General features: G+C 35.4%; 1 pseudogene; it reads right to left on the reverse strand.

The window, feature by feature from the left end:
• Nucleotides 1–2,375: 2,375 nt before the first annotated feature.
• The window catches only part of LOC115513088, a 178,691-nt pseudogene continuing 153,583 nt past the window's right edge, over nucleotides 2,376–27,483 (reverse strand).

The raw sequence follows: 27,483 nt of genomic DNA on the forward strand, positions 1-27,483 counted from the left end.
TTGTGTAAGGACGGTGAAAATGTATTGTAAACTCTTCAATGCTTGAAATTCTACCCAACATTTCCTTGAAGTATAGTCCTCTTCTGTTCAATTCAATTCTCTCCTAACCTAATGTGTTGTTTTAGGATAAAAGTCCAGCCTATCTGAAACAATGAATCATTAGCAAAACATTTCTGTATGTCTTATAGAATTACCTTTGGACAGGCAAGAATGCTTTCACCTAAAATTTGCCCATGCCCAATCAGAAAGAGCCTTCAGATAAAATCTTGTTTTAGAAGACCAGCCACAACCAGACTTGATGAATCCATTCTGAATTTTGTTGGATTTGGAAAGCAATATGGATAAGGCCAGGTCTTTGGAAATTTTATAGTGCTTTTCTCCAATAGAAAGGGAAAATAGCTTTGAAATTTTTGACCCTCTTGGCCAGATTCTTTGAAAGTTTGAAATAAATGCTGAAAATAAAGTATAGTCCTACTGAACTAACCAAACACTATGGTAGCATACAAGTGTCTTACACTGTTATGGAGACTCTACATACAATGGAATTCTTAGAACAAACGAGGGAATCACAGCCTTGATGTAAATAGGGGATCAATAGAACATAGGTGTTTAACCATGCTATGGCAAACACAAAGGTGTGCAAAACATAGCTCTTAAGGAGCTTGTGAAGAGGGAAAAATTGAACGCTATACTTAGGAGAGAATACACATGGAATTCTTTGATAGTGTGGAGGGAGGAGAGAATACGCATGGGTGAGGGGGCTTTAGAGGCCTTGGAAAAGAAGAGATGGCATTTGAATTGCTCTGTGCTAAGAACCTCCATTCTGTGAAGGACAAAGGACAGCTACTGGAGGTTATTTCACACAGAACAAAATGGGGGTTCAAAGGTCTGAGGTATAAACACTTGAAATTTTTCCTCTTTGCTTGCAGAAAAGGTAAAGTGACAGTGGTGACAGGATCATCTGCTGTGGGTGTAAGCTGTTAACCAGCAAACCCAGCGTAGGTTATTACACTCAAGAGGGATGTCTAAAAGTGTGTCACAGGAAGCAGCATAAGGTCAGTGGCTTCTGTGCTTTAGAGAAAACTTTATATGGCAATTAAACTGGAATTAGCTCCATTCTTGCCAAAAGCCACAACCCCTTGAGGTGTTATTGAAGAAAGCTACCTGACTAATCAACCGAACTAACATTGTGGCCAAGATTCTGGTGCCTCAAGTGGGTTGAACCAAACAATCAGTGAACTTACATAATGGAATCTGCGTGAGTCCTAATTCGGCCAGCATGGTTCTTAAGTTGCAATTTCTCCAAGTTGGAAGAATCCAGAATTAGGTTGGTTGGTTTCTTGCTTGGGCTGTTTGCATACATTTTGCTTTTGTTTTTGTTTTTTGTTTTGCTTTTCCTTTTCAAAATATTGAGGGCCAGGGGGGAAATTATCTGCTTAACATGTTTTCTGGATTTTTTTCAGAATATTCCTTTGACTTTTTTCATAATATCTTCAATTTATAGCCTAACACATGCACACTCCTAAACTGGCATAAGTAACTGGAAGGTAATACAAAAGAGGAATGGAATGTTGAGACTAGAGGTGGGTACCAGTGAGTGGAAATGCAGAGCTCTGAACACTGGTTGATGCACCCGTCACTAGTAAAACTATGAAGTCACAGAATAAGCCTGAATGCCTTCCTGGGTTCTCCAGGGCACTTTATTATTTTCCTGGACACAGATCACTACTGTCTGACTGAACGCCTGTTTAAGCCAGCCAATTATTGTTGAGCTTCTATTATGTTTCAGGAATTATGCAAATGAATAATGGGTGGTCTTTCCCCTCAAGTTGCTTATAGCGTAATTTAAGTCAAGCGGACCAACTAAAACAGGCGATTTTAAACCAGTGCAGTGACAGAGCTCTGAACAGAGCACTTCTGTGGTCTTGAGAGAAAGGCTCAGGAAAATATCCCTGGAGAGGGCACTACTTCCAATGAGATGAATTACAGGATGTCAAAGGTAGATTCACTTCAAGTGAGGTCAACGGCATCAAGCCAGTATCTATCCCTTACAGTATACTTGTGCATAAAGAGTTTTATGCATATTTACAGACGTATGTGTGTATTTATGTATATATGCCAAATGCACATATATGTATATGTGATTGTATGTGCTTATTTGTATTTATAGACACACACACACACACACACACGCACACACACTTCACATTACTCTTAGAGTTTAATTGAAACATGGCCTCTAAGGGATAATGGAACACCCTAGTTTAACCTTGCTCTTCTTTTGTATCATCACCCCCCTGCACTATTGTGACAAAGGGAAGTCATAGGGGGAATAATTGCAAGGTTTACTCCAAGGCTCCAAAGTCGTTTTAGGGTTATGTCCCACTTAATGTCATGAGTGGAACAGTTAAATGGCACTGAGGGCTCACTTGAGATGTACTATCAGATGGTGTATTATCTAGGTAGCCCTGAACAGGTTTTTCAAAAGGGCTGTGTTGCCCTGTGGCCACCACCAGAGGGCTCAGCCTGAATTGTTCTTTGAGCAACAGTAGAGCAGTTCCTGAAACAGCAACTTTAAAATATTTTGTCACAGAAGAGGCTGGGGGAACATGAAAGACACAGAAGGGCTTAAAAAGATGCCACCAGAAGCAGTTACTAGGAAGTTACTAGCAAAGGAAGTAAATGTTAGCTTCTGGAAGTCCCTGTGTTGACAGTTGCTGTTGCCATGTGCTTCACCAGGAGAATCAGTTAAATTCTGAGGTACTGCTGTGAGAGTAATTGGTCTGAAAGACCATTTCAGAGGCTAGACTGGCCATTCATATTCATCATCCTAATATATTAGCCACAAAATCAAGGGGAGCATTGAAATGTGGGATCTTTCTTTATATTCCTTACAAACAGTAAATTATTTCTCAGTAAGGAATACTGGAATAAGTAGGATTTTCAAATGGAAAGATAGGGCTTTGGATAGACAGAATAGAGATGAAGTCTGTCATTTGTTAGATGATGCCTACATTTGTTCACTTGCAAAACAGGGTAACTCCCACTTCTAATATGTAATTAGAATATATATGTTTTTAAGACTGTGTGTGTGGAGGAAAGAATAACGTCCCTAAAGATGTCTGCATTCTAATCCCAGATCTGTGACTATATTACCTTAGATGGAAAAAGGGAATTTGCAGATGTGACTTAAATTAAGGATTTTGAGACGGGGAGATTATTTTGGATAAGGGGGAATAGGACCTGTGTAATCACAAGAGTCATTATAAAAAGGAAGTGAGCAGATCATAGTAGAGAAAAAAGAGATATGAAGACAGAAGCAGAGGTTTGTGTGGTATGTTTTGAAGGTGCAAGAAAAGGCCATGATCCAAGGAATATAGCATCCAAAAGCTGGAAAAGTCAAGGACACAGATTTTTCTTTGGAGTATCCAGAAAGAATGTAGTCATGCGGATACGTTGGTTTTATATAAAATCGTAGAATCATTTTAGATTTTATGTAAAACTCATCTTAGAATCCTGACATCTAGAATTATAAGATAATGAGTTTGTGATAATATTTTTACAGTGGCAATAGGAGACTAATAGAAACTATTACAATGTCTATCATAGACAAATTTTCCATAAACCGATATTATATTATTAAGTCCTTTATATCATATAAAACATATTCTTTCAAAAGTACGTGTTTAAGAATCAATAACATATTAATTTGTTAATTTATTAGCTACAATTTGCAAGGCAACAGACACTGTGAATGATACATTGCATTTATAAATTCTATACCTCACACCATTATAATCAGTATTACTAGTATTTTTTCTCATTTGTAATCGGCAATACTATAGTCACGCTGAGTACTAAATTCATTCAGAAGTCATTCAATCATTAAAAAATATGTAAAACAAATTGTGTGATTATGTAATCTATCTGTCTATCTATATGTATCATCTTCCTATCTATCTATCTACAATATTTATTGTGGAACCAACATCACATAGTTAATTTCACTTATTATTTATTGAGTTCCTAATGTAACATATACTATTTCTATATTTCCCCTTCTTTTAACACAGATAGTATTATTATTCCTTTTTTTTCCCCTCATTTGTTATTTAGTATTACCATAGATGTCAAAATCTGTTCTTTATTATTCAGGTTCTGGTTTAGGGCACAAAGTGGAAAAATGGCTAGTTTCTCTTTCTTCTCACTTTTAATATTCTGGATTTATTTTTCCTGAAGTATTTCTGACCTTCATGTGATTATAGCCATTTATTTTCCTGCCTTCAGTGGTCTTTATTTACTCATGGTCATTTTGTGGCATCTTAAAAGGGACATGACCTTCCTTTCTTCTAAATATTTTCAACTTATGTTACTAAGAAAGAAGGATATTAGACAAAGTTAAACAGGTTTATTTATATAGTACATATAGGCAATGTGTTCCGAAGCTCTTGACCATCTGGAGATTAACATATGGCATGCATACTAATTGTAGCCACTCCTATAATTCAGAAAACAGTGCTTGGAGCCTGATTCCAGCCCATTTTTGTGATCACATTTTCTGAATCAGAAATTGAGATTTATCATGTTTTCTTTCAAATTGCAAATTTATGTCTGTGAAAAGTTTTTGAAAAGTGAAGCATTAACTCATGAAAGCAACTTCCACATTTATATACTTTCATTGTACCACTCTCTAATCTCAGTTGTAGGCATGATAAAGATGGAGACAGTTGATTCATATTTATGTTTACTGTACCAAACAATGTATCAGAATATGGGAGAACTCAATTTATAGATGTGAAATCAATGTAGTAAATTGCTCTACTATATGAGATACTACTATATAAATAGGATGAGCCATTATGAAAAAATCAAGATGAAAGTTATTTGTAGAGAAATGAATAGTACATTATTGGTTATTTATTAACTACTATTTATTCCATGTGCTTTTAACTCTAAGGAAGCTAATTATATGGTTCTGGTCTCTCTCTCATATTCATATATCTAATTAAACATGTAAAATTGTCATTCTGAGAAGACACCTCATCAATTACATATTTGTGTCAAATTTGTTCTCTTTTTCCAGTCTTTTGCTTAGATTTTTCCTTATGCTGATAAATGATGCCTACTTATTTTTTGTTTAAACATGTAATGTTCTGTTCTCCATTTCTGCTTTTCCAGAATGTTTTCTCCAACTCCTTGAATACATACTGATCTATTTTTCCTTGAACTTATGCTGTTTGCAACTATATCCTTTATAATTACATCCTCTTTCTTGATTACCCATTGCCTAGCTATTTGCTACAACTGCTTTCTGTCAGCAAGTTATTTCCTATTTAATAAGTTAAGTTTCTCAAGAATAAGAAAAGTGCTTTGTTCCTTTTTATGAAATTCCCATGTGGTCTGAGATTTTGTCTATTTTATCCATCTAATTCACCACCAGTATCACAAAGTAGGTGTTCAGGAAATACTTATGGAATCAGTGAAGATGTTAATCATCCTATTTTTTAGCATTCCATCAGTGTAATTTCTAATAGGCTAAGTTTACTGCACCAAATATAGGAATCTCCACATTAAGAAGGGAGGAAAATGCTTGAGAATTCTGTCTGGGCTCAATCTCTAGCAATAAGTCTATCACTGTCTCATGACCTACTGCTTGATTTGGCCCATGAGATTAAAATGCTAGGAGGGTGCCCAGGTGGCTGAGCCGGTTAAGTGTCTGACCCTTGATTTCAGCTCAGGTCATGATCTCATGGTTTGTGAGTTCGAGCCCCACACTGGGTTCTGTGCTGACAGTGCAAGGCCTGTTGGGATTCTCTCTCCCTCTCTCTCTCTCTCCCTGCCCATTCACACTCTCTCTCTCTCTCAGCCAGGAAACCAGGCTGCTTGAAGCTAGCAGGGAGGGGATATACGTATGCATAAAAGAGATGGGAAACCAGTAGCTCAGGAACCAGGTGGAAACATCAATGTCTTGGAGTTCCCTGATTATAAACAAATTATAATTTTAACATTTGTAAATCTTTATTTTTTTAGAACTTAAAAGTAAAATCTAAATTATTTTTAATTTATTTAATGTTTATTTATTTTTGAGAGAGACAGAGACAGAATGTGAGTGGTTAGGGGCAGAGAGAGAAGCAGACACAGAATTCGAAGCAGGCTCCAGGCTCCCAGCTGTCAGCACAGAGCCCGACGCAGGGCTCGAACCCACGAACCGTGAGATCATGACCTGAGCCGAAGTTCGTCGTTCAACTGACTGAGATACCCAGGTGCCCCAAACATAAATTATTTTTAAACATTATGGAATTATTGTTTTACTATAGAACGTTTAGATTATCCAATGCAGTTTTCTTGAACAGAAAGCAAAAGAGTGATATAATTGCATTCACTTATAAACTGAGAACCTAGCTCCTCTAGCCATATCTGAATGAAAATATTTCAGGAATGCAAACCTATCAAAATTGGCTTTCTAATAATGATCATTATCTCTTAGAAATTTTGAGTTTTGGCCACTCATGAGTATAAAAGTTCAAGTCTAACGATCATCCAAGATGCTAAAACTAAACATCATTTATCATACCTGGCTCAAAGGATTGCATTTTTCCGGTTGAAGTTTGATTCAGCAAATGATTACTTTTTAAAAAATAGCTTGCTAATAGGAGACCATTTTTATTATTTCACTCCAATTATAGGTTGAATTTGTATAGTCATAGGAAAATAATTTTACTCTTTAAATAAGTGTAATCCCATATAGTGGGAAGGAAGGAATTTTACTTTTTCCATTTGTCTGTTCAGCTCGATCAAATATATTAGAAAGTGTTCTACCTGTTGATTGTAATGTTTCTCTAGTTGGAAGATTGAGGAAAGGACCCAGGAGCCCTACTAAATATAATCTTAGGTTCTATTTGACCCCAAACTATGTCTGTGTTCCAGAGGGCTTATCAAAAATCACATTCATGAATGTTCAACTTAATCATTCTCATCTGAATCCAACTTGACAGTTGTTTCTAAATTGATTTTAATGTGAGATCTTTTTTATCAGAAAATGACTACACTGTATTAGGTTGCTGAGGGATGTCAAAGGGCAGGAAATAAAAGCTATTTTCTTAATCCCTCTTGTAACATATATGATTCTAATAAAAACTTTATTTAAACCCCTTTTTTTATTTTCAAAAAAAAAATTCCCAAATTTAATTTAGATGTTTTCATTGTTTTCTTGTGGTCAAACTTATAAACCTATAAAACAAACAAAGCACTCTCCAGTTTGAAATAATAGTATTCCTCATATCCTAGTTTTCTTTATTATCGTTTAAGTTTGTTCTATATTTGCTTTCCTCCCCTACTTTTTTGTTTCATACTATATTTGTTTGTTCACTTGTTAATATCCTGGTATGGCTCTCAGCTGCCCTGAGGGTTGAAAAATTCTCTTAAGTTACTAGGGCTATATTTGGCTGTTGTTGTGATATAATTGCTATTATTATGTTAATCTCATTAGAATTGCTCGAGAGTTGAGTTGGATAATAATCAAGAAAGGTAAGCATTTCAGATAAACTCTTTTTTTTAATTTTAGGTCATTATTTCCCATTTTTTAGAACCATTAAAATACCTGAAACATGAATCCTTTACTTGATAGGGTTTGGAAATCATAGAATGTTGGAGTCATTAAAACTTTGGGATTTGATCATTTGGGCCTCTTCTGTTACAGAGATAGAAATATGAGCCTTGTACAGCTAGAGACTTATAATCACCAATGTTTGGTTTAGAAACTAAAATCCTGGTTCCCTAATCTAAATCTTTCCTTAGAATTTGCTTTAAATTCTTAAATTTCCCTAAAATTTGCTTAAAATTCTTATCTATGTGATAAGAATTTCAGTTATCTTGAAATAAGCAATTAACAACCTTAAGATGAAAATTACAAAAATGAGGAGAAACTTTGTAAAATCCTTCTGTTACATATATTCTTAGTCAAATGAAAACATTAGAGCTACTGAGGCTAGCCTTTTCCTTTCCTTTTTTATGACTTCACATGCTGAATACTTACATGTAATTATGCTTTCCTATCTTTTCATTAGAAAAATAGGGTTTTTGTATTAGTGAAAGGAAAACTGGATTTAACTGAACTGAATGAAGGCAAAAATGTTTAACGATATAGCCTAGTTGTCTACATCTTACATCCTATCAATGGAACAGTGTGGGCTTCCTTTTACTTGTATACTTGTATTCTTGAATAACTCTAACCAAATGGATTAATAAAATGACAAATATGTTTTCATTATTTTTAAATACTTTTAATCATTTCTTAGGGGGATTTGAGGGGGAGAGAATTAAGTACCAGATGCATGAATTAGGACCTTTTGAGATCATGATTTTAAAGAGCTTTGGGGTGCCTGGGTGGCGCAGTCGGTTAAGCGTCCGACTTCAGCCAGGTCACGATCTCGCGGTCCGTGAGTTCGAGCCCGCGTCAGGCTCTGGTCTGATGGCTCAGACCTGGAGCCTGTTTCCGATTTCTGTGTCTCCCTCTCTCTCTGCCCCTCCCCCGTTCATGCTCTGTCTCTCTCTGTCCCAAATAAATAAATAAACGTTGAAAAAAAAATTAAAAAAAAAAAGAGCTTGACATCCTCTTGTGGCAAGATATAAGGTATCAAATACAACTCACATGTTTTAAAAAAAGTTCCTTTATTTAGATAAATTTATGTAATTGTTCTGTCATTCCTATTCCAATGACAGAAGATATATAATGATATGCATGACTGAGAGGTAAACTCTTTACTTAAAGCTGAGTTAGTATTTTCAGTTTAAAGCAGTAGGTGTTTTGTTCACCTATCTTTGGGTATATGCTCAGTCTTTCAAAATTTCTAACTCCTATATTCCATGTTTTCGAACACATGAGAATTATACGGCAGGATACTCCTCAACAAATTTAGACATACAATTTCTGATGAACTGAAACTGGACATCTGTATTATTACATATTTGACATTATTATATTAGCAACAAATATATTAACTGTAGTAACTTATATACTATATATTATATTAAAAGTGAATGTAGATGGATATAATAAGGACTTAGAAAGGTAAAGATACAATATTAAAAATATTTTTTAATAAATAGAGATGCAATGGATATTTGGTGTAAATTGGTATAAATTGGTATGAGTAATGAATAATAAGTAATGATAGGTAGAGGCAGAATCTGCTCTGTGTTATGGATCCAGGAGCAGTTGTGAATGCAAGATAGAATTCTGTACTTTACCTATGACCTGAACTAGATTGAGTAGTGATTCCTACCAAGAGAAGAAATGGCACTTATTGTGGGAGAAGATGAGCATTGATATGTCTTAACTCATATAAGACTAGAATAAAGAGGAAAAACAAGACAGTGGATACTCTACAATGGGAATTGAAAGTGGAAATACAATATTATTCGTTGAAATAAAGTTCAGGTGGAACTATTTGTGAGTAGAAGAATAAGTTTTGAAGAAGGAAACATCTTTGCCTTAATTATGGAAGACTTTAGTAATCTTGCAACAGTCATTTCTTTCAACCATAGTATCAGGGTGACAAATGGCAAATGATACTTTCAGAGAAGTGAGTTCTTAGTCATTTATCATTTTTCCATGGAGAATAATATATTATAGTTATATTATATAAATAATGTAATACAATACAACATGTATTATTTATATGTATATTTCTATATATTTATATCTAAAACATTCCTTTTCCTTCACATTTAAAAAAAAGGAATAACTTAGCAACTCTTCCACTTTTAGTTTTCTGTTGCTAAAAGATAAACTGAAGCATATTAAACATTTTGAGTTTATTTGAAAAAAAATTGATTGGAATTGGACAGAGCCAAACTGGAAGTGAGGAAGCAAAGAAAATAAATTATTGATTGGCTGTAGCCTAAAGACTAATTGGCTGTTTGTGATTGGTTGTTCTTAGGCTTCGATTTTGTAAGTGCATTTCCAGGCTTAGATTTTGATTCACTTACATAGGATGATGTGACATCTGAGACATCTAAGTATAATGACCTCATATTTTAATTATACTGTCTTGTAAAGTCTAACTTTCTCTGGTTTTATCATGGCATCAGAGGTTTGCATGCTATATTAATTAATTGATAGATTATTAACATTAATTAATATAATTATAATTATATTATAATTAATTACTACATTCCTGCTGTTGTTTTCTCAATGTTTCTTTGTTTTTTGGAAAAGACACTGGTGTCAGAGATAAACAAAACCAGACACTAGTTAAAGTGGTAAGGAAAGATTTTGATCAGTAATGTGTTATTACAATAAGGAAAAGAGTCTAAGGTGAACTGAGCTCTGATTTGTGCAGAGATGACTGAGCATTTTATTTATTTATTTTTAAATATAGGAAGTCCCATTTTTTTTATTTTTATTTTTACATTAATTTGTTTTTGAGGGACAGAGAGAGACAGAGCACAAGTGGGAGAGGGGCAGAGAGAGAAGGAGACACAGAATCTGAAGCAGGCTCCAGGCTCTGAGCTGTCAACACAGAGCCTGACATGGGGCTTGAACTCACAAACCATGAGATCATGACCTGAGCTGAAGTCAGACGCTCAGCTCAACTGACTGAGCCACCCAGGCGCCCCAATGACTGAGCATTTTAAAGGGACAATGAAGAAATAGCCAACAGGGTGAACAGGGACTCAATTGAGTGGGGAAGTGAAAAATTACAAGTGGGAAAGGGGAAGTTGATCCATGTGAAATCCATGTGGATTTCCTAACTGGTACTCATCCAAGTTAGGCTCCTACTCTCCCACAAAGACTGAGAGAGAGACAAGGGTCCTATATTCAGTCATTATCTGGAAAAAAGTAGCAAATTCTTATGGCAGGTTTGAATTTTCCCAGGCAGGTGCTTACAAGGAGACTTAGGGTTATCTTAGTGACATGACCTTGAGTTATTAGAAACTATTCAAGTGTTTTGTTCAGGTCTTTATAGGACAAAATGGAAGCCTAGTCAAAGAAGGGCTCACAGGACATTTGCTAAAGTTTGGTCAAGGACAAAATATTTGTCAGTGGGTTCATAATAGATCTTTGGCATGACTTGGTTAAATACAGTGTCCAACTACATTGTGATGGTAAATTTTATTTATCAGTTTGGCAAGGTTGGGTTGCCCAGTTGTCTGGTCAAACACTAGTCTAGTCACTGCTGTGAAGATATTTCGTCACTGTGATTGATATTTATAGACAGTTTAAGTAGATTACCCATGATAATGTGGTTGGGCTTCTTCCATTCAGTTGTGGCCTTAATGAAAAGACAGGTGCTTCCTGAGGAAGAGGGAATCAAATCTTGTAATTGAAATACTGCCTGATTTTCATCCAGCCAGTCTGCATTACAAATATTGAACTTACTAGTTCCCACAATCACATGAAACAATTCCTTAAAATAAATCTCTTTCTCTCATTCTCTCTCTTTCTCTCTTTTTCCAAATATATATTTTCTACTATTTCTACTTCTCTTATGTTAAAACATAAACTGATGCTGGGGTGCCTGGGTGGCTCAGTCAGTTAAGTGTCCGACTTCAGCTCAGGTCATGATCTTGTCCTCCGTGAGTTCAGGCCCCACGTTGGGCTCTGTGCTGACAGCTCAGAGGCTGAAACCTGTTTAGGATTCTGTGTCTCCCTCTCTCTCTGCCCCTCCCCGCTCACACTCTGTCTCTCCGTCTCTGAAAAATGAATAAACCTTAAAAAAGAAAAAAAAAAGATAAACTGATGCCTATTAAAATTTTTAAGAGTTAACTTCAGCAAAATTGATTCAAATCTACCTAGCACATAGAAAGGAGTCCAACAGAGCTGTGCAAACTGAGACTTTTACAGGCAGAAAGCAGAGCGACAAGAAATTACACTAGACAGTGAAGCAGTTGGTTACTGCAAGGCTACTTTCTTTTAGGGGATGGAAGGGGTCTCTCAGGCAGATTACCTAACTAGTGCTACTCAAGCAATTCCTGATTAACCGGGGTGGCCCAAACTATAATTAAGTTAAGTCTCTGGTGATGTGGGGCTTATCACAAACAACTCCATTTGGGCCTGTGGTCTTGTCTGTAACGCTGGAGAACACAAATCGTGGTAAATGGACTCAAGAAATTGATGGAACTTTTAATAAGAACCAGTTCCCAGGTTTTCAGATCAGATGAATTAACATGAGCAGTGAAATTTCATTAAAAGGATATTGCATAACATCCTTCTGGTAACATACACAGTATTAAGGGTTCCCAGGTTGGCTCTGTTCATACAAATTTCCGATCAGCTTTATTTTATTTATTTATTTATTTATTTATTTATTTGGGAGGAGGGGCAGAGGAAGAGAGCACATCTTAAGTAGGCTCCGTGCCCAGCGCAGTGCCCCGGATCATAATGTGAGCCGAAATCAAGAGTCGGATGCTCAACCTACCAAGCCACCCAGGCACCCCCTCATTTTGGCTTTCTATTGGTTTTAAGGGAATGAGATACTAAGGTAGAGGAAGTTGTTAATGTTAAAAATGTTACAGGCCCTGAGAAAACTAAAACTGGTACAAAGACGTGAGAAAGGAAGGGTGAGCAACATACCAATGTAAAACTTACTTCTTTGCGTCCTCCTCCATTTTGATCTGTCTGTTATTCTCTCTAGGTTTCGGCTACTGTCTACTTCCCTCTTCACTAGCACAATAAGGCCTCCGAAATGCCCTCTTCTGTTTTTCAATGTATTGGATATCATCTAGGATACTGCTGGGCTATGGCTTCTAAGGGACTTTGCAAAAATGTTGAGCTTTAAAACAAATATACCATGCAAAATTATTTATTTTATGCTCTGAAACCAATCAAAATGAAGCATGAAGGGGGGGGGATAATTTATGGAAAGTAATGTGCATTTACTTTACCCAAGAATGGAGAAATTATTTTCCCTAAACTTGTTTGCTCTCTCAATCCCCATCCTGAATTTCTATATTTTTGTTAGTTTCATTTGTCATAAGAAAACATACCAAGATAGTATTCTCACATAATAATAGTATTGACCCTTTGCATAAAACAGGTAAAGATAGGGGTGCCTGGGTGGCTCAGTCGGTTGGGCAGCCGACTTTGGCTCAGGTCACGATCTCGCAATCTGTGGGTTGGAGCCCCATATCAGGCTTTGTGCTGACAGCTCTGAGCCTGGAGCCTGCTTCAGATTCTGTGTCTCCCTCTCTCTCTCTCTCTGTGTGTGCCCCTCCCCTGATTGCTGTCTGTCTCTCTCTCCCAAAATAATAAACATTAAAAAAAAGTGAAGATACATGTTAAATTGAAAAAAATAAAGGCATTTAGCTACTGGAACTATGCACATAACTTTGTTTCCCAAAGTCTCAATATAAAGGATTTTATCCTGCTCCCCAAAGAGCCAATTTTAAGCTCTTCAAGACAACAGGCCTCAAATGGAGTTGCTTATGAGAAGCCCCACATCACCAAACTGAGAGTTAAGTTAGTTACAGTTTTGGCTCTCCCATAAAAGGAATTCTAAACCAGCCAATCAGGAACCACCTAATCAGCTCCAGTGAGGGAATCTGCTCGAACCTACAGACCATGAGATCATGACCTGAGCTGAAGTGGGATGCTTAACCAACCGAGCCACCCAGGTGCCCCAAAATGCTGGTACTTTAAAGTAAACAAAGTGAAATGCATATGGTCACAAGGAGTCATTATGCAGTAAGATGTACCCATTTGTCTATTACTTATTGTTATATTACTTCTCTAGCAGCAAATTTATGACTCTACAACAGGTGTATCGTTTATTCCATAGTTGGTGTTTTCATGTATCTAATTATCCCCTCAAGAGGTAGATGTCTACAACTTTTTTTTATTAAAATTAATGCCAAAAATTATAGTTTCATGTAAAGTCAATTCACTTTGAACAGACATATTGAAAGAAAAATGAAGAGTCTTCAAAGTACTTCAAAACCCTGAATTCTGAAGCAAACCTGAAAACATGCAAAAAGGATATAAGGAAGCAGCACACCCAAGGCCTGTGAAGGTAAGGTGAGTGGAAACAGTGTCACTGTGATAGGTAAAATTTGTTGCAAAATACGTATCACTTGCATTTTAGTTTAGTTTAGTTTAGTTTAGTTTAGTTTAGTTTAGTTTAGTTTTGTACTAATGACAATCACTAAATGAGATATTGCAATACCGTAATGTTTGGAAAAATTAAGTGAGTGAATTGTCATGAATGTCATTAATTTCAGGGCAATATTAAACACTTAACAAGGCAGCAGATAAACAGGTTTTGTCTAATGACATTCAAACCCAGCATGTATCTTACTATCATGAAAAATGAGTTTTCTAAATTCAAAGATCCTGCTAGATTACAGCTGGTTTGGCATAAAGAGAATTTTGGAACTCAGCTTTAAGAATCATGCTTGATGGGATGTATGCTACCATGAAGGTTTATTTTGATAAATTGTTTCATTGAATTAGAGCATGTGACCGTCACAAGCTTTCTTTGAGATTATCATAAATTTTTAGGATGAGAAATTTGAAGCCCATTACTGCTAACTTCAAAAATATACATTAATGTCAGTTCAGGATTAAAACCTTGCAAGAATAGTACTAAAAAACTCCATGTGTTCTTTGTACAGTTTCCCCAAGTGTTAATGTGTTGCTAGATATCCTTTAGCTTTTGTAGGCTTTCTTTGTGTGAATCCCTTTATGCATCTGTATGGGTACCTATAATTATGTTCCTGAATCACTGGACAGTAAGTTGTAGACATGTAGCCCTTTACTCCTACATAGCTCAGTGTTTTCTTTCCAAAAACACAGGCAGTCTATTGCATAACCACAGTGAAATTAACAGTCAAGAGATTTAATACTGGTACCAGTATGAAAGCCATAGACAGATTTTGTCAATTGTTTAAATAATATATTTTATACCAAAAGTAAACTAGGGTTATGAAACACATTTATTTCTCACGTCTTTAGTTTCCTTTAATCCGTTACAGTTCCTGAATCTTTCTTTGTATTTGGACAGTGTCATGATCAAAGAATTCAGACTAGTTATTTTGCAGAAGTTCCCTCAATTTGGATTTATCTGATGTTTCCTCATGACTAGATTCAGGTTATGCACTTTGGGGGCACAATGACAACAAAAGTGATCTTTTATCCTTCTTGGTGCCTTGTATTAGTAGACAGGAAATGGAAGTGTGTTAAAATATTGGTGATATTAATTTAATGCTTGGTTAAATTGCTGTCTGACGAGTTTCTACATCATGAAGTTATGATTTTATACGTTTTAATTAATAAACATCCTGTGGAGAGATATTCTGAAAGATATGCGAATATCTTAATATTTCTCAACATTTCTACCACAAGTCTGAGCATCTATGAGGACTCATGCGTGAATCAATTATTATTACCGTGGTTGACAAATTGGGATTTATTTTCCAGTTCTATAACTCTGACTATATTTATTAGTTGTTTTTCTGTTATAAAGAAGAGTTTTCCTTTATCTACCTCTCATCTATTATTTATCTATCATCATCATCACCATCACCATCATCTCTCATTTATTTTGTGTCAGTGTGGATCCTTGGAATTATATTATTAAATAGACTATAATCCTTCACTGTCATTATTTATTTTGAGACTCAAATTGTCCCAGATTTCTCTAGTTTTAGCCCCTCCGAGCTGACTCCTGCTCTTTTTGACCTATCTGATCATTTCTTTTAATACTTGCCTGTTTTCTGACACATCAGGACATTCCAGGATTATCTTGTGATTCTTCAGCTGTATCTCTGGATTCAGGCATTTTGTCACAGCTTGCTTTTTGTGGAGGATTCATTCTATTTTGAAGCCAAGATATGGGTACTGCGTGTTCATTGTTTATGGTTTTTATTGCTTCTTAGTATTTTTAGCTGATAGAACTGGGAAATTATGTAACACACACACACACACACACACACACACACAATCCCCATACACATCTGTTTCTAATTCCATAACCACCTATATGGATTGGAACCTAGGATAACCTTAATTCCAACTCAACACCACATGGTTTATTCTATGCTTTTCCCTTCCACATTATAACTACCTTCTCTGACAAAGCTGGTTCTCATCAGCCACAACGTAGCAACATATTTGCTTAGTTCTAAAATGTATAGAAAAATTAATATCTAGATTATAGAAAAATATGTCTCTGTAAAAAGGAAGTCTACTAACCATATATATATATATACATATACATATATATATATGTATATATATGTACACGCACACACACACAATATATTTATGTACTACTTTTAGGTTAGGTCATATAGTCCAAATAATGTGTTCAAAATACACGTGTGTTGCTTCTTCCCCCCCCACACACACTCTTCAGTGTACTTGTATTTTTGCCTTAAAATTCAGTTTAACTTACAAATTAACTTGTTTCTGTTTTTAATCAATTTTAAGGTTCTCTTTCAAAATTTCCGATTTTAATTTTTTCTCTTTAAGTGTGTGAAACATTAGCATGTTTTGAAAATCAGGATTGTACCAAAAAGAGAAATTTAGAAATGTGCCACCTTCTTACCTCCTTTTCTCATTCTCATCCATTACATGTAGGTAACCAATCTCATTAAACTTTGACTTATTCTCATGATATTTCAATTTCTAATAGCCGAACCCAGTTTTCCTGACATCAATTCCTGACTTTTTTTCCCCATTAAATAGGTTATTTCAGTGGATTCAAAGATTGTGTTTTTAGTATTAGAGTGTAAAGGAAGTGTATTACATGTATTTTGGAGTGACCATAACAGACTCATGTTTGGAGTTAATATTTCTATTTACTAATTGTGCAAGAAGCTTAGGTTTTCTGGTACACATTTTTAAAAATGAGAATATTATCAGTTTTACAAAGTTGCATGTTTGTGTAAAATAATCTATGTAATTTGCCTAATACTGAGCACTCACTATTTAGACTTTCACAATACTTGACAGCTGCAATTGTTTCTAGTACTGACCTCATTTCTAAAGTAACACTGCATGTTCTCCTCCTTACAAACACATGGTATTCATTAGCAAATCAATATAACAATCTGTCAATAAATTGTTATTGAATAAATTGTTATTTTTCACACAAAAATAAGACAGTCTTTTTTTAATATGAAATTTATTGTCAAATTGGTTTCCATACAACACCCAGTGCTCATCCCAACAGGTGCCCTCCTCAATGCCCATCACCCACTTTCCCCCCCCCCCCCCCCCCCCCCCCCCCCCCCGCCATCAACCATCAGTTTATTCTCAGTTTTTAAGAGTCTCTTATGGGTTGGCTCCCTCCCTCTCTTTTTTTTTTGCCTTCGCCTCCCCCGTGGTCTTCTGTTAAGTTTCTCGGGATCCACATAAGAGTGAAAACATGGTATCTGTCTTTCTCTGTATGATGTATTTCACTTAGCATAACACTCTCCAGTTCCATCCACGTTGCTACAAAAGGCCATATTGCATTCTTTCTCATTGCCAAGTAGTATTCCTTTGTGTATATAAACCACAATTTCTTTATCCATTCATCAGTTGATGGACACTTAGGCTCTTTCTATAATTTAATGAAAAGGGAATTCAACTATAGTTATCAAAAAATAAGAAATAAATTAGAAAAATCCTCTCATATAAAGAATGATAGGTTTGTTTTGAAATTTTATATTTTGACATTTAGTTAAAGTGTCTTTGCAATTAAGAGTATTCACAGAATATGATAACATTACTAACATGATATTCAAATGTGCTGTTTATTTTATGAAGTGAATAATTTATCTCTTAGTCTCAGTGGTTGACTCTAGAATGTGGACGTAACCATTTGACTGCATTACCACTGAAACTTCAGGAAACTTTCTACTTTAATGTTTGAAGGACATTTACCACAGAGGTAAGGTCACTAGAATCCTCCAGTTTAGCTTCTATTAGTAGACGTAGTCAGGACAGCCGCTGACAATTTTTTCTCAAATAGGAGACAAAATAAGTTATGCAAGTAGTATGTACCTTAAGAAAAGTACATTCTACACTGGACATGCAAGCTTTAGTGACATTTTAAGTGGAAAGGTTGAAGGAATCAAGTCCATTTTGGAGTAATTTTATAAGCTAAAGTAAGATCGATCCATTCTGCAACAGGAAGCTTCTAGGCCACAGTAAAAATAAAAGCAGCTTATAAAAGTGATGTAACACTACAAAAATCTATGCTTTGGTCAGGAGAAAACGCTAAACTTAAAACATCGCTAAGACAATATTTCACTCAATTCTCTCTGTGACTATGTGCCTGTGCGCATGTGGACAAAAGAATTTCCTTGATATTACTGAAGTGGCTAATCAGTTTGCTTGTTTTCTGTACTTGCCCTAGATCATCAGCCATGAATAAGAATCTTGCTTAGTCTTAGGGGACAATGGCTCATTCTTTCTTGCAACACGTTTAAAAAAACAATTGTGCATATACGTGTCTGAAGTGTCTGTAGTGATTAGAGCATTTGGCCAAGGAAGAGCACTACTTTTTTTTTTTTTTTTCCCAGGCCACACTCTTTCTTTCTCTTCAACTTTGGGAGAACTGAGCAGGGGCTCATGATGGACAGGTTTTTGTTTTGTTTTGTTTTGTTTTTTTTCTAGAGAGACATGACTTGAAACTGTTAACTGGTTTATTGGCGAAAGTTCCCTTCATATGAGTCTACTGGCTTTCATGTCTTTTTTCATTTACTGAATACAAGTAAATATTTATACTAGGAAGATGTTTTTAGCTACAAGGAAAAATGTATCTAATAAATGTTCATCATAAAAAGTCATTTTTATTTTTTTCCATTTCCATTGAAAAATACACGCAAGCAATGATTTGGCAGAATTGAAAAGCTTTCTGAAGCCCATGGTCAGTGAAAAACTAAATGCTGCCCTGGGGCACATCTTTATGAAAACAATTAACAAGACTTTTCCCCCCTAGAATTAGATTTTGCCATTTAATGAAAATAATTCATGTGGATTCAATCAACCAAAATATAACAGTGTTTACTTAGCTATTACCCTTAAAAGTGGTTTTAGACCTTGAGTAGAAATATCTTGAGTCAGGAAAATCTGACTCCCCAGGGAACATTTTAGGAAGAGTAACTCTGAAAAGCTGAGTTAAAATCATTTTGGTTCATGAAGTGCACTTTGATCATTAACTTGGAACCCTTATCACAAGAAAATCCAATATTCAAAGCAGTACTGGGGGAGAAATGAAATAAAAAGGAAATAACGCTACTCTATTTGAAGTGGATTTTAAGTTAGAATTTGGCACATGCTGAAAACAGTTCTCATGCTGAACGCTTTCTTTCTTTATTTTCCCCGGTGGGACTATTATATTAGCAGTTACATTGTGGATGCAGATTTTCTAAAATGATTGCCTTAATGCCAAATTATTTTCCTGGTGGTGATTTAGACTGTGGGGAGGCGTGCCAATTCTTTTCTGGCTACTGGACAGTATAGAGGGCACGTTATTATTAGAACTTTGGTTTGTTCCATAAGGATCTCAAAATCTCCACCTAACCCCCCTCCCCCCACCAATTCTTTCTCTCTTGTTTTCTCTCGTTTCTTCTCTCTTCCATCTCCTCCCTAGTGCCACCTCCCCGTTCATGATGGATAGTTACATTTCAGAGGTCTCCTCGAAAGGGTGAGTTGTTGGAAAGAGTATGACAAATATAAATTTTAATCCTAGATGTATTTCCTGCAAGGTCTGTGATTTCTCTGATATTCTACTTTTGACTCTTTCCTTCTTGTTTTAATGGAGAATAATAATTATTTTGTAGGACTTTTGTAAGTCCTGATTGAAATAACATATATGACTTATTCAGTACAATTTGGGTAAAAAATAAGCTCCATTCCTTTTTTCCTTGACATAACAAAGAGCCATGGAAATATATATCATCATGTTCCAGGCCTCACCAAGTCCAGAGTCGTTATATGCACTTACAAGTGTGTGTGTGTATGTGTGCATAATGTCAGTTACTGACCTCTATCTACATTTATTCTTATAACCTAGTTCATAATTTACATGATAATAGAGATGTATCACTTTCATATGTTGGTTTTTTATGCTTTTCTAGGTCCTATTTGTTTGATTCCAAATCTGTAGGAGCACAGCCTTAGATTCTCACACTGTCTGAAAAGAGTCAGCCTGCTTTACACCATGCTGTTCTATAACTAACCCAGTTTCAAGGGAAGTACTGTGAAAACAATCAGGGAGTATAGGTAGATCTCTTCTCCTTATTTATATTTATGCAACTTTATAATGTGTTTTTTTTTTGCTTTCTCATTAGACTACAATGATTTTTGAAGTCATTTCTTTTCATTTTGCAACTATCCATATTCTTTACAATTTGAACATCTGTGTAATGTTCTATATTCTGTGGTTGCTTGCTCTTAATCGCGCCTCTGTCAATGACCTTGAGCAATTTTTATCTCTTTATATCTGTTTCCACATTTGTAAAGCTGTGATTAGAAAATCTTCTTTTCCCCTAAAGAGACATAAGTGTAGGGCATTTAAAAATGTTGGAAGAGGATTGATGATCAAAAAATAAAATGTAAATAAAACCTGTACTTATTTCTATCACAGGCTTTGAAACTGTTATGATTCCAGAAATGTTAGGGAAGATGTGAGTTGTAAGGTAGTACACTGAACTGGAAATATCAAGTTGATATATCTCATTTTCTCACCTAGGATACAAAGTTATTGTTAAGATTTCAAAGTCAAGGCTGTATACCTTATGCTATGCTCTCAGGAATAAGAATATTTATTTTGGACATTGTCTATGGATCATTTTGAGACTCCACAGATAGACCTGTAAAATTGCATATAAATACACACTGATTAGAGACCCACATTCACTGTGATTGAGGAAATCTGAAGTCAAATGATTAAAAGACTATCTGTGATCCAAACAGTATTCTTATTCTGTTTTGGCCTTGATTCACTCTTTATGGAGACAACATAACATGACTTCTTTATTTGAATTTAATCAACTGAAAGTTAATGAAGATTATTATTTTTTAAATAGATTGTGGTTATTTACATATGACCCACATATTGGATACGGTCTCCAATTAGACTATTCTTTTTGGGGGGGTGAGACATTGTGGCACAATCTCCCACCTACTTTATTTCTAGAATTTGTCCTTGTTAAAATGTCCATCAGTAGCTTGAGTACATAATACAGATTACCCAACAGAGTTTAGATTTATGTTGTTATCCTGGAATCATTTTATAACACCACTTTTACTGCCAGTATTTTCCTATATTGCCTCGTGAACGACATGTTCACCCAGTTATAACTCAGAACTCGGAAGACTTGTGATTTGTCTACTCTGTCATATTTTTTCCTAATGTTTGAGTACATTATTTTAACACCTATATGATTAAAAATATGTCGTAAGTGAATAAGGAACTTGTCCACATTCAAGAACTATTATCCTTGTGGGTATTTTAGTAATGGTTCAGTATTTAATTTTATTTATAATAAGCATACTTAAAATATCACTTCATTTTTTGGATCTATAATTTGGATGGCTATGGGTGAATCGCAATTTATTTATAATTGTAAGTACATGTTACATGAAGATAAAAGAGCAAATTAAGGAAAATCGAGAAAAGAAGTGAAGATAAGAAAATAGAAAATTTTACTGATAATTTACCTATGGCAAATTCGTTTTGGGGCTGAGTTTATTTACTAGGATTAATCTTTCAATTCAAGGTAGTGGGCAGTGGGTAGCACATACTCAATTAATTCATAACACGATAGATTTTTATTTTGTGCTATGTAATTTTAAGTTTTTTTTAACATTTATTTATTTTTGAGACATAGAGAGACAGGGCATGAACAGGGGAGGGGCAGAGAGAGAGGGAGACACAGAATCGGAAGCAGGCTCCAGGCTCCAAGCTGTCAGCACAGAGCCCGATGTGGGGCTCGAACCCATGAACCGTGAGATCATGACCTGAGCTGAAGTCGGACGCTTAACCGACTGAGCCACCCAGGTTCCCCTGTGCTATATAATTTTAAATATTGACCCAATGGATGACTCTACACATGTACCTCCATCACTTAAGGAAAGAAATAGCAGGACTGTAGTTTTCAGCATAAGGAAGAGGTTATTTCTTCTCTCCTCTGAGGCCCTGAACCATGCTGCACCCAACAAAACATTTTTGTCCGTATGACTACTGTTTGCTTATGAAAAAGCACTAATTCAGGCTATACAGGATCCCTGCTGCTCTTAAAAATTATATTTTTCTTTTCATTTGCAATCATATAGTGCTTTTATATTATAAAATTTAGAAAATGCAGGTAAATAACAATTTTTAAAAATGTCATCAAACAAAAAACAAGCATTGCTGCTAGTATTAACAGTGAACCCTTCCAGAATTCTTCCTCTGCATACATACCACATAATGGTAATGACCATGATCCTCAAACAAGCTTCTGCTCAAATCTGGCCTTTACCACTTACAGCTAAGTGACCTTAGGCATAAGACACAGCTTCTCAGAGGCTCAATTTCCTAAGCAATATAGTGGGAATCATAACTGTTTGCACCTCATGTGGCTTTTGTAGATTAATACATAGAAAATGTTTAAATGAATATTTTGTATACTGGTTAGTTATCATTATGATGGGACATTCTTATACATGGATATTTTATACAATATAAATATAATAATATTTTATATAATTGTATACTCTAATACAGTGCATGTACTTAGTAAATATCTTAATTTTAATTGCTGCATCATATTATCTTATATGAATATTTTATATTATTGATTGGTATTATTGGAAATATTTACCAAGTTTATTTTTCTTAAATAATCATATATACACGGTAAAAAATTTCAAAGTCTAAAGATGTACAAAGTATATATGTATATGTATGTGTGTGTGTGTGTTATATATATATATATATATTTATACACAGAAGCAACTGAAATTTTAGATACAAGGTTTTTCGTAACCTTGGTTTACCATGACAAAATGTAATTTTATGTCTTTACCCTATTCCACTGACCTATTATGTTTTGCTGTATTTCGAATCAGTCTATACTCATGGTCTATTATGACACCTAGTTTTTTGCAAACCACTCTCATTCCCCACGTGCCACTCATTTTATTTTTATCTAGGAAATCTGAAAATCTGTAGAACTAACCATTTTTTATTCATTCTCTGTGCAGAAATCCACGTAATTAGACCTTATAGCAAACATCACCAAACTGGGCTGTTTAGTTTTATTTCAAATTTATATGTAAATTTACCTCAAAACAAAGATCTCAATGAATCTCACGATACAACCTGAATGTCTTACTGTTTGCCCAGTAAAATCACTCTCTCCCTCTTCCAGGCGATGACTGTTTTCCTCTCATCCTTAAGACTTGAACACTCCCTTTTCCATACTCATTTTAAGGTAATGGCTTTGTATTAGTATTCATGAAGTGGGGGAAAACCTAGGTAGAAAACAGGTCATCTCCCCATCCATGAGTCAACACAGAAACTTGAATCAGTAACTAAATTTCTATTGTCTTTCCTGTTACAATGAAAGAAGAGCCTCTGTTCTTCTCAAAGGCCAATACTTCATCTTGTGTTTTGGATGCTGGCCTTTCTCTTTCTCAAGGACTCTGCTTCAGCTCTGCTTTATTCGTGATCATTAATCTCCTTGATTCAATTTGATCATTCCCACGGCCTAGCTTTGTTCTTACATATGTATGTATGTATGTATGTATGTAAGTAGGTATGTAGGTATGTATGCATGTAACTATGTATGAATTTATTCATTTTTGCCTTCATTTAAAAAAGCAATCTTTTAGGGTGGCTGGGTGGAAAGTCAGTTAAGTGTCTGACTCTTGATTTCAGCTCAGGTCATGATCTCATGGTTCCTGGGATCAAACCCTATGTCAGGCTCTGTGCTGACAGCATGGAACCTGCTTGAGATTCTCTCTCTCCCTCTCTGTCCCTCCACCCCCCCAAAAATAAATAAATAAACATTTAAAAAACACATAAATAAAAAACAATTTTTAAGCACATTCTTTTCAGGTACTTCCTCATTATTCCAACCCACTTCTCAAATAAAAAAATAAAAAGAAAAGTAATATTTTATAAAGAATACCCTGTATTTGTTGTTTTACTTATCCTGTAGTCCTATAGAGCCTTCAATTTTTCTAATTTGCTTTCTGTTGCCGCCAATCAACAAAAACTTCTCTTCCGAAGTTCTGTTACCATCATTTTATTACCAACTCAATAGATATTTCCTTCTCCTCTTTCAAGCCATCTTTCAGGATCATTTCACATGTCAATTGTTTGCCTTTTGAAATACTTTTTTTTCTATAAATTTCTGTAACGCTATGTTCTCCTGCTTTACCGTTACTCAATGGATACTTCTTACTCAATATTCCTCCTCTTCAGGGGTTCTAGATATTAAAAAGCTGTATGATTCAATCCTGGCCCTTTTCCATACCACCTAAATGCTGGTAACTTGTAAATTCTGTTCCAAGTCTCACCTATTCCATGAGTCTCAGTCTTGTGTATCTAATGATGTATTTGGTATTTGCTAATGAAACTCAAAATATCCTACAAAGAACCCATTAGCTACCAAAACTGCAACTTGGTTTTCTCACAATCTTCGCTCACAATTTCTTGAGCCAGAAAAAAAAAAAAAAACAAACCCACTTTCTTTGTCTCCTTTGCTATCATCCTGGGCTTTGATGATTGTATCTAACCCAGACCACTAACAATTTCCCAATAAACTTCTCTGCATACTCTTCAGCGCTTTCATATATTTATTCGATAGTATCTAGCATGTTTTAAAAATTTGAAAGGCATATGATCAAAACGTTTAGAAATTAACATGAGAGAATGTCTTAATAAGCTTGGGGTAAGCAAACATTTCCTAGGAAACAAAAAGTATTGATTGTGAAAAATATTTATGAAGTAGGCTAATTAAAATTAAGAATTTATAATATTCAAAGTTATTGTAAAAAAGCTGAAAAGACAAGTCACATGTGGAAGAAGATACTTGCCATTTATATCATATATATGTAAATACAGTGTGTTAACAAACCCAATAAAATATCATTAAGAAAATGCAGATTGCTCAGTTAAAAAATGGATGAATTAGGGGCGCCTGAGTGGCTCAGTTGGTTGAGCACCCGACTGTAGCTCCGGTCATGATCTCATGGTTCGTGGATTCAGGCCCCACGTGGGGCTCTGTGCTGACAGCCCAGAGCCTGGAGCCTGCTTCGGATTCTGTGTCTTCCTCTCTCTCTCTGTCCCTCCCCTGCTCACACTCTGTCAATCTCTCTCTCAAAAATAAATAAACATAATTTTTTTAAAAAAATGGATAAATTATTAAAACTGGACTTTATGAAAGAGGATATCCACATGGCCAAATTATAGTTAGTTATCAGGGGGATAAAAATTAAATGTTAAATGAGGTATCACTACTAGAATAGCAAAAATTAAAAGGACAATATTATGTATTGTCAAGGATTTGGAGCAACTAAAACTTTCAAATGCTGCAAGCAGGAATATAAATTTTTATAACTGCTTTGCAAAGCCACTTAGCAGAGTGAAAATATGACACAGTAATCCACTCATTGGTATAAACTTATGAGTGCACCAAAAGACATTAAAGGAATATTATAGAAATAATATTCATAAAAACTTCAACCTGCAAACAGCACAAATGTTTAATTGCAATAACTACATTATTAAATGGGATAAAAACAATGAAAAAACAAACTACAGCTATATAAATCCCAGGGATGAATCCCATAGACATAGTACTGATAATATCTGATACATGAAGTTTATTTGAATGCAAGCTAAAAGTCCAAGTAAAAAAGATTCTCTGAAAAAGGATAAAAAGTATAGTATGCCATAACCATCTCCTTACTTTTAGTTTTGTTGGCTTATTTTGCATCTTTAGCAGAGTTATACCAGATACTGATTGATATTTCGAATGATCTATATATTTAGTATCTTTGATGTTCTAAGTTTTCAAATTTATTTTGAAATTTTGTATTTTATTATGGAATTTTGGGAGGTTATATCTAGAACTGCTCTATATGTTATATTATAAATATGAGGTTATATTTTCTCTAAGTTTTAAATAAAAAAGCCATATTTTTAAGGAAGTTAACTAAACACATACAACTACATGTCAGGCTGAAACAGCTAATTTGAGGAATAAAAGCCATTATATCTTATTTGCAATTATCAATTGCTGTGTAACGAATATCACCAAACTTGGTGGCTTAACACAAAATCATTTTATAAACATCTTTTTTTTTAATGCTTATTTATTTTTGAGGCAGAGAGAGACAGAGTATGAGTAGGGAAGGGGCAGAGAGAGAGGGAGACACAGGATCTGAAACAGGCTCCAGGCTCCGAGCTGTCAACACAGAGCCTGATGTGGGGCTCAAACCCACAAACCGTGAGATCATGACCTGAACCGAAGTCAGACCCTTCACCTACCGAGCCACCCAGGCGCCCCTTATTAACATCTTTTAAAGGTCTGAAGGTTGCTTATGCGATTCTTGGTCAAAGTCACTCATGGAGCTGTGGTCAGACAGTAGATGGAGCTGGTCTGCTTGAAGGCTTCTTTGCTCTCATGACTACAGGTTGAGTGATGTTGGCTGTAGCTGGGAACTCAGCTGGCTCAGTTATCCTGAAAACCTAGGCATAGACCCTCCATGGGGCCTGGACTTCCTCACAGTAGGGCTGGGCTTCATGAGTGAACATCTCAAATAGACCAAGCGAAAGCTTTATCAAATTTCATGATTTAACTACAGAGGTCGTATAGTGTCATGTACACTGCAGGCACAGCTCCACCCAGATTCAAGTGCAGAGGACCTAAACCCCACCTTCTGGTGGATAAATGTGGACACATTCTGCAGGAAGAGCATGTGAGAGGATGGTAGATATGCTGTATGTTCTTAACCAGAAAACATTATTGTACATCCAAATGTATTTGCAGTACTGATGCTGAACTAACGATAGTTATTTGCCAAAAAGAAGCTGTCATTGTTATGTCATCTTTATTATGATTTAATATATTGCATAAATCTAGTGGAAACAGATTAACATTAATTATGGAGTAACTGATGAAACATAAAATATTTGTAAGTACAGTTAATATATAATATGTTTACATATGCTGGATCTTTACTAGACCTAAACTACTTTTAGAATACTTCCTTCCATCCCCAATACTTGTGTTTTAATAAAGATGTCAGTTTTATTTTTTAATGTCTATTTTTGAGAGAGAGAGAGAGAGAGAGAAGGAGTGGGGCAAGGGGAGAGAGAGAGAGAGAGAGAGAGACGCAGAATCTGAAGCAAGCTCCAGGCTCTGAGCTATCAGTACAGAGCCAGATGTGGGGCTCGAACTCACAAACTGTGAGATCGTGACCTGAGCTGAAGTCAGATGCTCTACCAGCTGAGCAACCTCGGTGCCCCAAGAGGTCAGTATTTTTTTAAAAAC

This window comes from Lynx canadensis, chromosome B1, assembly GCF_007474595.2.
Source record: "Lynx canadensis isolate LIC74 chromosome B1, mLynCan4.pri.v2, whole genome shotgun sequence".
In the NCBI taxonomy this organism is placed as follows: Eukaryota; Metazoa; Chordata; class Mammalia; order Carnivora; family Felidae; genus Lynx; species Lynx canadensis.